Source organism: Octopus sinensis, linkage group LG4, assembly GCF_006345805.1.
Source record: "Octopus sinensis linkage group LG4, ASM634580v1, whole genome shotgun sequence".
NCBI lineage: Eukaryota > Metazoa > Mollusca > Cephalopoda > Octopoda > Octopodidae > Octopus > Octopus sinensis.
In genome coordinates, this window is record NC_043000.1 from 63,040,401 (window position 1) to 63,054,158 (window position 13,758).

A 13,758-nucleotide genomic window follows, 5' to 3' on the forward strand; every position below is an offset into this window, starting at 1 on the left:
TTGTATTTGAAATGACGCACACCACAGAAACTTTTAATGAAATGAAAGTAACTTATGGTGATGATGCCCCATCATATGACCTTGTAAAACGCTGGCATCGTGAATTCAAACATGGTCAGAACTCTGTGGAAACAGCTCCCAGATCTGGTCGCACCCCTTCTGCCATTGATGAGGCATCTGTCCGTCAAGTTGAGGCTGCCATTTTGGAAGATCGACGCATAACTATTCGCCAAATAGCCCATGAGGTCAAGATTAGTACCGGGTCTGTGGAAACTATCATTCATGACCATTTGCATATACAAAAGGTGTCTGCCAGATGGATTTCCAGGTTGCTCACACTTTTCCAGAAGCAAGAACGCAAGAATTCCAGAAGCAAGAATTTAGGGATGTGCCAAGAAGATGAGTCAAAATTTTTCAAAAGACTGATTACACAGGATGAGACCTGGGTCCATCACTATGATCCAAAGCCCAGTCAATGCAGTGGAAGCACCATGACTCACCTCCTCCAAAGAAGGCAAGGGTGCAGCCCTCCGCTGGCAAGGTCATGCTCACAGTCTTCTGGGACCAGGACGGAATAGTGATGACAGATTTACTGGCAAAGGGTACCACAATTACAGGAGCCTATCATGTTTCACTTTTGAGGAAATTAAGAGAAGCTATCGAAACCAAGAGGTGGGGCAATATCAGCAAAGGCATCCTCCTCCTGCAGGACAACGCTCCGGTCCACAACTCGCGTGTCGCCAGATCAGAAGCACAGGCGTGCGGCTATGAACTCTTCCTCCATCCCCCTACTCTCCTGACCTTGCACCCTCTGATTTTCACCTCTTCCCAGCCATGAAGTTGTTTTTGAAAGGAAAGCGTTTCCCAGATGATGCAGCTTTGATTTCTGAAGTCACGTCGTGGTTGGAGGACCAAGCTGGGGTCTTCTACGAAAACGGTCTCCAGAACTGCATCAAACAATGGGAGAAATGCATACCTCTGGGTTGTTCCTATGTAGAAAAAGACTAATACCTGTGCCAAGTTTCGTTGTTCTACTGCTATGGGAAGTGGGTCAGGGGCATTACTTATTGAACGCCCCTCGTACATTCAAAAGTCTTAAAAATGGAAAACTTTATTGATGGACATTCGATACATTATATTTAGTAAAAAAAAAATGGAACATCTATGACCATTGGACTGCTCCTGTATGCATGCGAGCGCGTATCGTGCATTTTTAAATGTGCAATGCGTATGCGGGCCAGTGACGTTATTGACAATATAAATGTATTGACAATATAAATATACTTATTCCGCCGAGGTCGACTCTGCTTTTCGTCCTTTCGGGATCGATAAATTAAGTACCAGTGAAACACTGGGGTCGATATAATCGACTAGCCCCCCTCCCACAAAATTTCAGGCCTTGTGCCTTTAAACCCTCAGAAATTTGCAAATTTGTGTCAATATTTCATTGTCACAGAGTTTAACACTAAATTTACGTTGTATCTACCCTGTATTTAGTTTCTCGGTCATTTTAGCTAACTTGCATTGTCCTTAAGTCATTGTCCTTAAGAAGAAACAGGTTTTTGCTTTTCTCGTAAACCTGAAACGTGGCTACTGTGCCTATGACGTTCATATAATAAAATATGGGACAGGAAGAGCAAATTGACCATGCACAATGTTAGTGCACCCAAATATTATTTACAAAAGATGCAGCAGTTTTCATGCAAGAAGCTTTTTTTTCTTTCTTCTCTAAAGCTTACATATCATGTACTAGCAGAAATATCCGGCATTGCTCGGAATTAAAACAGCATAGTTTGTATATATATTACAGTTATATTGAAGCAGGTGATGTGGGAAAGTGCAGCATTAGCGACAAAACATTTGTGGCGTAAATGATGAGCTAATTCAACTAAGCTACATGTCATGCGTCCGTCTGGAGTATTCCAGGCCCTAACCTTTCGAAAAATTGGGGGTGGGGTATATGTGATTTTTGAACCCACTGAAAAGCTGTCAGTGGATATACTCTCCTTTGCGGCGGTCGGCGCTGCGTGTAACACGACCCATTGTATGGTTGACAGTTGAATGAATGTAGGTATAATGGAGATATTGTACGTAAATGTGTACATTCCAGAAAGGGGCTGCAAAGGGAGACGGCAACGGGGAAATAACCTGTTGAAATGTTGCAGAAGGCGAAGGGTTGACATTGGATTGCTGGTGTAGCTGTAGAACAAGAAACATAAACTGAGCCTACGTTGTCACATGAGAAAATGTAGCAATGAATTACTTGAAAAAATAAGGCGTAATGGCTTACCGTGTGGTTGGTGGAAGTATCGCGTCATCCCATAAGTTCTGTCCGATTTTACCTTTTTTTAAAATTGAATGAAATTTAATAGTATTTTAGAATGTCTAATGGAATTTAAAATTATTTTTATGCATTTGTGTACATTTAAACTAATTGAATATTATTTTACAGAATAGTAGAATTAAAATTTCTTTGATTAAAACCCTCTCTAACATGGGAGTATCCAAAGAGCATTTGAGGTACATAATGCTTTATAAGTACAAAATAGGAAACTCTACAGCCGAAGCGACTCGAAACATACACTTGCAGAAGATGGTTTGCAAAATTCAGAAGTGGAGATTTCAGCCATGAAGATGAAGATCAAACAGGACATCCTGTTGAGTTTGATGATAAGCTCCCTGAGGCATTAATTGAAGTAAATCTTGCATTATAAGTTGAAGAAATGGCAATAAAGCTTAATTTAAACCATACAACAGTTCATCGTCATCTTCAACAACTTGGAAAGGTTCTTAAACTTGGTAAATGTGTGCCTCATGAATTGTCCGAAAGCAACCGCAAATCTCGAGTTGACATCTGCTTTTCTGTCCATTCTCGCGAACTCATTTCACCCTTTTTGGATAGACTTGTGACTGGTAATGAGAAATGGATCTTCTATCGAAATGTTAAACGTCGTAAACAGTGGCTTGGTAAAAGGGAAAAAGCTCAACCACAACCGAGAAGAGAACTTCATGTGAAAGAGATTCTTCTCTCTATCTGGTGGGATTGCAAAGGAGTAATTCACTTTGAGTTGTTACAACCTAATGCAACAATCAATGCTCAAGTCTACTGTCAACAATTGGAACGTTTGAACCAAGCTTTGAAGGAAAAAAGACCCACTTAAGTGAATCGAAAAAGAGTGATGTTTCATCAGGACCCCACACTGCAAAGATCACATCACAGAAGATCGAAGATCTTGGCTGAGAAAAAATTCTTCATCCACCTTATTCTCCAGACCTTGCTCCTTCAGACTACCATTTGTTTCGTAGTTTACAGAATCATTTGGGGGACATAACCTTCGCCAGCCAGGAGGTCGAAACTAACATTTCAGAGTTCTTCATTTTGAAACCAAAAGAGTTTTACATTGATAGGATTAAAAAGCTTGTAAATAGATGGAAGGGTGTCATAGATAATCAGGGAAAGTACATAGTTGATTAAATTTCAATTAAATATAACATTTGATCATTTGTTTTCTTTATTCAAAATGCAGACAGAACTTATGGGATGACCTGATAATTGGAGAATATGCTTTGATACTGAAGTTCATGCAGGAAACTGCTTTGTTAATGCAGTCTTCGGGTTTGTTGATGTTATACCGAAATGGTATCCATCTTCACCATTCACAAAGAGCATTGGATACGGGAGCGCATCGTAGGATGGAATTCCTACAAAACCTCTTTGTAAACAATATTCTTTGTTTTCTCTTGTGGAACAAATGCAAATAGATCTTTTTTGCTTCCCATTCTAGAGCTGCCAATATTTAATTTCTCGTGTGAGAACCATGATTCTTCCAAGTGAAGTTCTACCACAGACAGTGTTTAACTCTGGGATTTATTGATAGACATTGCAAAGCTGATACGAATAGGAAATTGCACTCTTCTGAATGAAAATGGACGCCTGTACCTGTTTATATATGAATTTGCCTAAGGTGCTGTGCAACGTGATTGAACCTGGGCCACGTGATTGCAAAGCAAACCTCTTAATCCCACAACCATTCCTGCTGCGAGTTTACATCTTGCCCTATGATGGTCACAACAAACATATCAAGATATCACCACATACTTCTTTCACTATTTATGACCACAAAACTTTTGTTTTGATAGATCTGCTCAGTTTGGCTCACAGATCTTTGAGCCAAAGGAATGCACGGTGCTGACTAGTAGAAATGGACTGAAAGTTGTTCCTCTTCGATTACTATCGCAAACAGCATTAGCTGTCTTCAGCCGAATACACGTCGTTGATTGGTTGAAATTACCTAAATACAACTTTAAGACGAAATAACTTCTAAAATACCAAATTTTGTCAAAGTTCAATGTTCAAAGTAAACCGTGTTCTGCCTGAGACGTTCCACCAGTATACAAAGTATCAAACTGTTTAGTTAAAAAAAATTAATTTAAAAACCTGTGAGTCAAACTGAACATCTGTATGGTCCAGTGCATTGATTTGCCCAGAAACCTATAAGGCTTCTTAGATGGCCTTGTACTGGATGCATTTGTTCATTGTAAGAGTTTAACGTCTGAGTGAAATGAGGCTTTATCTAGATCGGAGTTTTTTAACGTAAGCGATATCACCTGCCGGAGGGTGATTTTTGCTCTTGGGTTGGTGGTAAACGAATGTGCAGAAAATGATTGGCAGTTTGACAATTTTCATATACATGTATAATAATAATTTTGGTGGCTTGTATAGGATTTTGAGCACTAATATCTGTAATTAACAATCAACTGCAACATTTTTTATGTATAATTTACCAAGTAACACTGTGATATCACATTATGTAGGTGCATATGTTTCTGTAGGCGTGCATTCATCTGTACCACGCTCTGTAGCTTGTTGTGTGGTACGAAAATTTCTCACGTCTTTTAAGAATGAGATATTTCAATTAGCAGTATCATCGAAAGAGCATCGAGTTTTTTAAATAATAAATAGTTTAGTTTCATACTTGGGAAGGTTACCTCAATCTACGAGAAACTATATTTCTTTTACAGGTACATTTATACAACAAATAAGTAAAAATCAGAAGATCCATAAATAACACAAGAAAATGTTAATCTTGAAAAGTCTTGTTGAATAAGTTGTTTTCTGTCTCATTGAAAAAAGTGTATTCTCTGTATTTTTTTTATATAAAACTGAGAGATTGTTCAAAAAGATCAAGTGAGACTAGATATAAAACTACACGGTCGTTTAAGCCAACAATAATTACACTAGACAGCAACCGCTTAAAGTAATTTGGATTAAATGGTGCTGGCAGTTGCTAACTGCTCGCGGAAAATATGACAAATACATTAAATAGAAATTTATATAACACTCGGTAAAGAAAGTTGCATACAACTCTCTGTAGATTTCTATCTAGATGGTAATGAAATTTTCATAATTTTATTTTTCTAGAAAGGTAGACTAGTCTCTGGGAAGCTGTAACAACCATCATTAACTTAATCCTTTTTCAGTGCTGCATAATTAAATTACAGTTGGAACTACAATTCAGAATAGTCTAGAATCAGATTAGATGTTGAATCGACAGCTGATAGGAACATGACCACTGTAAATGACGTTTATTTAACTTCGACGTTTTACTTTAGCATTGCCTGAAAATTTTATATTTTCACTCACTCGGGGACTGATTTTTACTTTCGTGAATGAACTTAAGAGATATGAAGGAGCAAAAAGACGTACATTCAAAGCAAATAAAACAAAGTACCATTACAAACCAAAACAAGACGTCTTCTTCAGAGGAAGAGGTTTTCACCCAGTAGCCTACATTTCCCTCACTTTAAAAACCCTTACAGCCACTACAACTACCTTACATCCACCGCATCTCATTCAGTGATTGTTGACCTAGCCTACATGCAAGCAGTCTTCATTGACAGCTCTTCCTCCTTTCTAGTTTGTCTGCTTTCCTTTGACATAAGGCTTCGTATGATGCTCTCCTCCTCCTATTCTCTCTTTCTTTCTCTCTCTCTCTCTCTCTATCTCTCTCTCTCTATCTATCTATCTATCTATCTATCTATCTATCTATCTATCTATCTCTTCGCCCCGTCATTCCCTGAGACATTTAGTGGGAGTCATTGAAAGGTTACGCTGGACATTCTAGTGTAATTATAGAAAGACGTCAAGTAAGTGCACTCAAGGCTACTGAAGAGCTGCTAGACTGTCTAAGCTTGGCAGCAATGTTTCAACCGGAAAAGACAAGAATAATAATAAATAGACTCAATTAATTTTAAATGATTGTTATTGTTATTTTACTTTTTACATTTATTGACGTTACTGTAATTACAACAGCAGCCTCTGCAGTAGTAGCAGCGGCTGCAATAACAGCAGCAACTGCAATGTCGGTAGCAAGCTAGTCTTCTAGTATAATTCCATTCACGTACAGGATGTTTATTCTTTTATTTTATTTTTTTACTTGTTTCAGTCATTTGACGGCAGCCATACTGGAGCACCGCTTTAAAGGATTTTAGTCGAAGAAATCGACCCCAGGATTTATTCTTTGTAAGCCTTGTACTTACTCTATCGGTTCCTTTTGCCGAACCGCTAAACACACTAGCATCGGTTGTCAAGCGACGGTTGGGGTGAGGAGGACAAAGACAGACACACACTCACAAATATATACATATACGACAGGCTTCCTTCAGTTTCCGTCTACCAAATCCACTCACAAGGCTTTGGTCGGCCTGGGGCTATAGTAGAAAACACTTGCCCAATGTGCCATGCAGTGAGACTGAACCCGGAACCATGTGGTTGAGAAACAAGCTTCTTACAATGCAGCAACTCCTGCGCCTAATAGGTTTTTTTTTAAATCTACCCGAGTACTTAACTAGCACTATATTTAATCGGCCTCTGAATGATGAAAATCAATGCTGACCTACCGCGGCAGGGCTTGAACGTAAAGGTTCGTAAATAAAAACTGTCTGTTGGCTCAGACATGTCAACTTCCACCCTTGGTAGAGCAGCTGACACCACTAAGCTGGCCTCCATAACAGTGCGTATGTATGTACAAGAGTGCATGTACTAGTAAAGCTTCTTGGTATTAAGAAGCTTTACTAAGAGCCATTAAGAGAGGTTTTACGAGCCTCTCTTAATGGCTCGTAAAACAACTGTGGCAAAGTCTACAACAGTTAAGCTATACAGTCAAAATTGAGTCTGTAAGCCGACAGACTTTTGTCTCCCGTAGTGCTAAGGAATTGACCATATGCCACTGATTTCCATTGAAGTAGAACGTAACAGACACAAGATTCAAGTACTTTTTCAAGTTTGTCATTTAACGACATTATTATCTTAGAATGTTTGTTTATTTTCCTAAATGTTGAGACAAATCAGTGATTAAAGATGGAGTGAATAAAGGCTTCTTTATTTTTTTACTTTTTATTTCCATTAATTTACTTTTGGTATTTTCTCATTTGTATCTCTATATATTTCTGTGTTATCCTTTGTCAATGAATTTTAAAACTAATATAATGGTGTGAGTATAAAACAAAGAGAAACTAAAGATGATTTAGCAGTGACGTGGACCACCACTCACCTGAAGACGTGCATGTATACAGCGATTGTTAGATCATATTAAAGCAAGATGTGTATAATGTAACATTCAGCAAGTACCAGCCGACAATAATGAGTAGAAACTGTTGTAGTGATTTGTAATAAAACCTATACATTCCATCTCTCCATATCAAAGTTCTATATACACTCTACTGATGCTCGCGGATTTCTATATATATATATATATTGCCCCAGCATGGCCACAGCTCATTAGCTGAAACTGGAAAAATCAAAATCAAATCAAAATCATATATATATATATATATATATATATATATATATATATATATATATATACACACATACATATATATACTATCAGTTAAGCCCGGTTTCACCCGGTCTATTTGGATGATGTGGGTGTGATCGTTTTCGGTTAGGTATAATCTATAACAGCATTTCTCAACCTTATCATTTCGGGTCCCCTGTTTTGATTGGAGCCTCCCTCCTTGTCAGAAAACAGCTTCAGGAGTTGTGAAGAAAGAATTTGTACGTAGTCTGTTTCTGAGAGCTATTCTATTGGACCTCTGTCTAATCATTAAAACATTGATTTAATTATGAACATAGAAAGAAATTATATATTAATGCCAATTTTGTAAGCAGTTGTATCCGTAAAAATTTTATTTGCACAAATTGAAAGAAGATATATAAAATGGATGTGTGTGTGTATGTGTGTGCGTATGCTTGTGTGTGCGTGTGTGCTTGCGCGTGTGTATGTAAGAGAGAAGAAGAGAGACAGCATAGCGAAAGTTTTGGCTGACTATCATCCTGTACTCCCCTTGTTGCTAGCGAAATGGTATATGCCGGCTGTGCGAGCAACTGGTTGTTTTAATGGTGGAATAAACAGGGGAATTCCATTAGAAAAGTTGTAATCGATTTTCTCGGTAAGTATGGGGGCTATGAAAAAAATACAAACCGCATTCCAATGTATGCACCCGTCTGCATATGTGTGCTATTTTTCATGCGAATCCACCTCAAGACAAGAAAGAATACAACGATCGCTCATGTCTGTCGTTACTGTCCTGTTTTTGATACCATTTTTACCCATCTGCAAAAAGATCTCAAATTTTATTTGATTTGCTTTTCGCAGGAAGGAAAGTTTCTATCGAAGATACATCTCGCCTTCACCTTCGAAACGTAGAGTAGATGAAACCATGGCGACTGAAGAAGGGGTTTTTTCCTTGTATTATTTGTCCTGTACTCTACTTTTTTTTGTTGTTTAAGAAAAATGTCCAGTTCCTTGGGTTTGTGTCTGTGTTTTCGTTTCTCATTGTGTTCGACGTTTTTTTGGTGTCCTGTACTCATATATGCGTGTATATATACATGTAGAGGTAGGTACGTACATATATGTATATATATATGCATATGTTTTATTTATTAATATATTATATATATATATATATATAATATATATATATATATATATATATATATATATATATATATATATATATGCATACATCTATATATATACATGCATATATACACTAGTGTGTGCTTGTGTAGGTTTGTGCGCATACACATTTATGTGTACGTATATATATATATATATATATTAGAAAAAATGAGGTAATCAGATCGGATGGTTCATATTTATAGATATTTATTTATATATTACATTTTTACATATATATCTCTATCATATCATTCAGATCATATCATTCGGATTATTAGCGCTTTCTCCCAATCCAGTGGGGTTTTCAAATCAATTTGATTTGATTTGAAAACCCCACTGGATTGGGAGAAAGCGCTAATAATCCGAATGATATGATCTGAATGATATGATAGAGATATATATGTAAAAAATGTAATATATAAATAAATATCTATAAATATGAACCATCCGATCTGATTACCTCATTTTTTCTAATATATAATACCTGTACATCATCTCCAAACCTTCCAATATATATGACACCTCCACACTCATTCGTCTGGCCGAACTTGTCCTTACTCTGAACTGCTCCTCGTTCGCGGGCGAGTTCTACCATCAGGTCTCGGGAGTGGCCATGGGAACGCGAATGGGCCCCAACTATGCGAACCTGTTCGTTGGCTATGTTGAGGCCCAAATATTCTCTAATTTCACTGGTCCCACTCCTGAACTATATGGTCGTTACATTGACGACATTATCGGTGCCACCTCACTCTCCCGCGAACATCTAGATTCCTTCCTCTCTTTCGTCCAATCTTTCCATCCAGCCCTCCACTTCACTTCCACTATCTCCAACACCTCTGTCTCCTTCCTCGACATTTCGGTTAGCATTCTTCACTCCACTCTTACCACCTCCATTCACTACAAACACACAGACTCACACTCATACCTCAACTTCTCTTCCTCCCACCCAGAACACACCAAGCTTTCCATTCCCTATTCCCAATTCCTCCGTCTACGTAGGCTCTGTAGTGACGACCATGACTTTGAGACTCAGTCTCAACGTATGGCTCACCACTTCACCCTACGTGGATACCCCCTCACCACTATCCACACCGCCCTTGCCAGAGCACGGTCCGTGGACCGTGTATCTGCTCTCTCTCCCCGAACCCGCCCTGTAGTCTCCCGCCTCCCTTTTCCCCTCACTTACCACCCCACGACCCTACGTCTCCAACGCACCATTCTTCGAGCTTTCCGTCATCTCCAGTCCGACCCGTCCACTTCACACCTCTTCCCTAACCGACCCCTCCCCTCTTTCAAACGAGCCCACAACCTTCGAGACCTTTTGGTCCATAGCTCCTTCCCTGACCCTACCTCCCAACCCGGCTCGTTCCCCTGCTCCCGCCCACGTTGCCGCACTTGCCCTTACCTCTCCAACACCACCCGCCTCACTAGCACCCACCATCGACCCTATCCCATCATCCACTCCTTCACCTGCACCTCCAGCAATATTATCTATTGCATCTCTTGCTCTCTCTGCAATTCCTTGTACATCGGACAAACGGGACGCCGCTTGGCTGACCGGTTCGCGGAACACCTTCGTGACATCCACCTTGCGAACGACACACCGGTCTCACGCCATTTCCGCTCCACCGGTCACTCCTTGCAACACCTATCTGTGTTCGGTTTGTCCTTACACAGAGGCCATCCGGATTCCCGTTTGCGCCGTGAACAATAATTAATCTTCTCTCTTCGCTCTTATACGCCATTTGGTCTCAACTCTCCCCCCTCCTCATCTAACCCCCCTCTCCCCCCTCCTCACCTATCCTTTCTCCCCCGACCCCTACTTATTCAGTCCTTCATCCTTTCACCCCTACTCCCCTTCCCTTCTTCCCTCTTTCTCCCTCCCTCTTCCCCTTCCCTCTGCTCCCTCACTCCCTCTCTCCCCTTCTCTCTCCCCCTCTCCCTCTTTCCTCCTTCATCCCCCTCCTCCCCTTCCTTCTCCCCCATCCTCTCCTCTTCCCCCTTCTCCTCCCCCTCTTCTCCCCCTCCCCTTCTCTCCCCCCTCTTCTCCCCCTCCCCCTCTTCTCCTCACTACACCACATGACTTTACACATCACATCACATATGATGTGCCATACTAATACACACACCAACTAATACATACTAATACGTACTAATACATACTAGTACATACTAATACTTACACCAACCCTATACATACACACGTCCAGACCCCGCATACGCACTTATACTCTCTCATACACACACACACACACCTATACATACCAATACGTACTAATACATACTAATACATACTAATACATACACCAACCCCATACATACGCACGTCCAGACCAATCCTACGCACTAATACTCTCTCATACACACACACACACACACACACCCTTATACATACTAATACATACACCAACCCTATACATACACACATCCAGACCCCTCCCACGCACTATTAGCTGGTCCCTCAACCCTTTTATCAACCCTATTATCTCCCCTTATTTCGCTCTCGCGTCTCATGTTTGATCTTTGACCTCTGGCCGAAATCAGATCGCCATGTTGATTCGTTAGCTACTGCACGCATTTTTTTTTCTCTCCTTCTTTCTCTGTTTTTCTCTCTCTGTGTATCTTTCTGTTGAAGAGCGTAGGCTCGAAACGTTAAAGACTTGTTTTATTTATATTTCCTGAGCGCCATACTAATACAATTGTTCGTTTGTTTTCCACCTGCCTTCGTCTTTTGTTTATTTTCATAAAGCTTCCCGTTATATATATATATATATATATTGTGCTTATTGTCCTGTATCTCTCCTTTTTTTTTTTGCTTGTCTTGTTCCTTGGTTTGTGTCTATGTGTTTCGTCTCTCTATGTGTTCGACGTCTTTTTGGTGTCCTGTACACATATATGCGTGTATATGTACATGTAGAGGTAGGTACGTACATATATGTTTATATATATGCATATGTTCTATTTTATTAACATATATATATATATATATATATATATATATATATATATATATATACCACAGAAAGCACATAAATGTGGAACAAGGTGGGAAAAAATAGTACTCGAATACCAGAGCTAGAGTTATATGTTTTATTATTAAAGCTGCAAACGCATCACAGAATATCACAAAAACTGCTACTCAGAATTTCACGTTCCCGTATGTTTTTTTCCTTTTAAGCTATTATTTATTTTGATTTAAAATTTTCTTCGATTTTAAACAATACGATATTTAAACTTTTTAATTTCTGATTGTTAAGAATGTATTTAAAAGACCAAGATAATATTCTTTTCTACTCTAGGCACAAGGCCCGAAATTTTGGGGGAGAAGACCAGTCGATTAGATCGACCCCATTACGCAACTGGTACTTAATTTATCGACCCCGAAAAGATGAGCTCAGCGGAATTTGAACTCAGAACGTAAAGACAGACGAAATATCTATTTCTTTACTACCCACAAGGGGCTAAACACAGAGAGGACAAACAAGGACAGACAAACGGGTTAAGTCGATTATATCGACCCCAGTGCGTAACTGGTACTTATTTAATCGACCCCGAAAGGATGAAAGGCAAAGTCGACCTCGGTGGAATTTGAACTCAGAACGTAGCGGCAGACGAAATACCGCTAAGCATTTCGCCCGGCGTGCTAACGTTTCTGCCAGTTTGCCGCCTTAAAGACCAAGATAATATTCATATTGAAACATGTAACATTACTACAGTACATTTTATATATTGTAAAATTTACTGTAGTTTGCACACCTATTTTCCCAGAAAATACTTTTACATAACAATATACAAAATTGACAAAGAAAAACACGAATAACACCCAGAGATTGTAGTATTGGTCTGCATTGGCAAAAATTGCATTTATTAGTTTCAAAGCAAAGTAACTTGAAAAATAGGTTACATCTGTATTATATTAACAATAGCATATTATTTTCGTTTCAAGTGAAAAGATGTGTCTATATATGAATATCTTAAGTAACCGTTTACATGGTGTCCAATAACATCAACGTAATAATTTAATCAGTATCCTTTTGCATGGAATTGTTAATGATAAACATCTTGTTGATATATAATTCTGAGTCATAAAGGTCATACAAGCCATCGTTTCCCGCTCTTTGTTATACGTATAATAAGATATTAGGTATCCAAATCTACATTATTCTGTATGTATGTACGTATGTATGTATGTATGTATGTATGTATGTATGTATGTATGTATGTATGTATGAAAATGTAGTGGGGGGTGCATGTCCTTGTAAAATGTTATTTGAAGGAAATTTAGTTGATGTTACTAATAAGGTCGAGCGTCTACTTCGAAGGCTTTTTGTATAACCGAAATGATATCCACAAAGTAGAACGTTGTTAATAGAGGAATATTCTAGGATAAAAGACATATCAGCCGAGAAAATGACGTATTTTTCGTAGGTACGTCATCTAAGGTGTCCTTTTTTAAAGACGGTAGAACAATGTTCCCAACATGTTTACTCATACTAAACCTTTGAAATACATCCTTCAGGCAACAATTAAACACACACACACGCGCGCGTGCGCGCATGCACGGATCAACGGTAAAGAAAATTGGTAGGGCCTTTTAAAATAAGCCCTGTTGTAATTATTTTATTATATATTAAATATTCCAGAAACAAGAAATAGAAATACTCGAAGTTCGCATGATGCTCATGCATACCAGCCTCCCGTCTCAAGTGATGTTATCCAAGGGAAAGGTAAAAGCCGATACAGCTTGGCACCAGTGACATTGCAACTCATTTCTACTGCTGAGTGAACTGGA